At 59.2% G+C, this 2500-nt stretch overlaps 1 protein-coding gene and 1 pseudogene across 1 annotated transcript in view; one reads left to right on the forward strand and one right to left on the reverse strand.

Annotated features, from left to right (window-relative positions):
* LOC133151093 (multidrug and toxin extrusion protein 1-like) overlaps positions 1-2500 on the forward strand; it is a 306257-nt gene that overhangs the window by 103297 nt on the left and 200460 nt on the right. The window lies entirely within an intron of this gene.
* The window catches only part of LOC133152130 (28S ribosomal RNA), an 8976-nt pseudogene that overhangs the window by 2594 nt on the left and 3882 nt on the right, over positions 1-2500 (reverse strand).

The raw sequence follows: 2500 nt of genomic DNA on the forward strand, positions 1-2500 counted from the left end.
ACAGTAACGGATAACTTAACGATGCCCAAGCCGCTGTCGCGACTCCGCGAATAGATGAAGCCCCCCGCTGTGGACGGATCGAGACGCAACCACCCCTTCACAGCCGTCCGCACCATTCCCGTCAAGCCACCTCAATCTGGTCGCTGAAACCTTACCGACATCCGCCCTGAAGGCGACTCTCGGGAGTAAGAATGAGCCGCACACCAGCACCTTCTGCGAAGGCTTTAACGCCGACGCCGTAATTCCTCTTCCATACTCACCTGCTCCCACCAAGGTCTTCTTCATTCCGTCCTCCGAGCCGCTCAGCAAGACTAAAACATCCGCAAGGCCAACGCGGCGATTCGGCAGTCGCCCCAGACCAGGTGACTTCTTTCGCGTTCGAGGCTATGGATGAGAGGATCCATAGCGAGATTGAAAAGCAGTGGGGACATTGGGTCGCCTTGCTTACACCAACCTTCATGGAAATGGGCTCGGAATAGGCGCCTCCGCAACCCACACTGGTCGAGCAGCCTACATACGAGTGACGGATCACCACGATTACACGTTTGTCCACGCCCAAGCTTCCCAATACATACAGGACATGATCATGAGAAACCGAGTCGAAAGCCTTCGCAAAGCCAATGAACACGATCGCCAGCGGCACGCCAGCCGACCTCGAGCGCCCCATGATCCGGTCAAGAATCATGAGGTTCCTTCGCAACCACTCGCGCCGGCGACGGAACCACGCTGCCCAGGGGCTAACGGGACAGGCTCGCGCTAACCTCATCACCATTATCCGCCCAAACAACCCCAGCACGACTGACCCTATATCCACAGGCCTCCAGCCTGATACGGTCCCAGCTCAGTAGGGTCAGTTGATCTAGGTAACAACCGGGTCTTGCACTCCTTGAAGACCTGGGGAACGACTCCACGCACCATCCATGTCGTAAACAGCCTCGCCAGTTGCGTACCGTCCGGGTCCCAGTCAAGAAGAGCCTGCTTCCTGATCCCGTCTGGGCCCGGTTCAGAGCAATTCCTCATCTTAGCCAAGTCAGATACAACTTCCGGCCCCAGGATCGGGTGGTAGAATGGTTCGTTATCCGCGGTCAGTCCCACCTCGAAGCCCTTCGTCCATAAAACGGCCCGACCGTTTCCCAACCCGTCTTCCATTGGTCTCGAGGTCTAGACCTCGCGGACTTTGCCGGCCACACCACCTTACCCCCCAGGGCTTTCATGAGATCCAAAGCAGAGGACTCGATCAGGCTAGGCTCCCGACCTGCTTTCTTGACTAAGGCAGCGGTGGCCCGATGCTCCACACCCCCCGCCAGCAGCCCTTCCAGAACTTTATTCTCCACCAGATCTGGAAACGACGGGGGGCAGGTCCATTTCTGGGGCGTCGCCCTGGCAGCCAGGGCTCGCCAACGCACACCAGACGCACCGCCTGCCGCACGACCGCACAGGGACCCTCACTTCCACCTCACCAGCTCTCCGGACTTGCCCGTTCCCAACATCCAGGCCACCATCACATTTTCCGCTTATGATTCCTGCACCTTTCCATAAGCTTCACCATCCGAGACTCCTACCATCACCTGGTCCGGAGGCCTCGGACCCCTCCTACGCCACTTTCTAGACGGGCCCTCTCCCGCCTCTTCTTTCACGCCACCACGGAGAGCAGGCTGCAGCGCTAACACGACCCCCGCCACCCCAACTCTCATACCCGAGGCAACGGAGGCCATTGATTCAGACACCACTGAGGAGTTCTCAAGAGCTTCGCCAGCCGGGGTCCACCCGCTCCTTCGGCCTGACTGACTGTGGCTCTGATCCTGTGCCTCTGTCTGTACGGACTTCCTAACCAAGGAGTTTTTGCAACCATGGCCCGTAGAAGTGACTACAAGCCGTTTGGGGACCCCGAGCAATGCCTCCGGTGGTTGGTCCCCATGGCCCCCGGAGAGGTTGATCCGCTGGCCGCGCACGTGCCCAACCTCAAGCACGTCGCGGGGAGGTCGCTCGAGCAGCAGCAGCCCCTCACCTAGCTGCGCCTCAGCCAATTTTGGTAACCCAGAACGTCTATCCTGGGTGGTCCGTAAGATATCAGACATGCCTACGGCCTCACTACCGTGAGACCACACGAGAGAGCAAAGTCCCCCGATTCTAGTGAGCTATACATCGATATCAACCCCGAGCAGCTGTCCGCTAGGCCGCGCAGCCTAGCAACCAACTCGTCAGCCACCGCAGCCCAGCCCACTAAGGAGAGGCCTGCCACATAGTGTCAGACTCGCCCCCCGTAAAGCCGGCCAACGGACGACTCGCAACCCAACTGCCCGGAGCTACACAAGCCCAGAGGGCTACGGAGCTCATCGACGGGGAGGAAAGCGGCCTGCAACAAACTAGCCACCACCCCCCGTATACCACATTCGCCCCCAAGAGGATTTGAGAAACACAATTCGCAAAGGTCCAAGCGAGCACACGGGTATCCACGTGACACCCATCCACTCAGCCCGTCCTCCGTTCCATACCACTA

The sequence above is a fragment of the Syngnathus typhle genome, linkage group LG3 (genome assembly GCF_033458585.1).
Source record: "Syngnathus typhle isolate RoL2023-S1 ecotype Sweden linkage group LG3, RoL_Styp_1.0, whole genome shotgun sequence".
In the NCBI taxonomy this organism is placed as follows: domain Eukaryota; kingdom Metazoa; phylum Chordata; class Actinopteri; order Syngnathiformes; family Syngnathidae; genus Syngnathus; species Syngnathus typhle.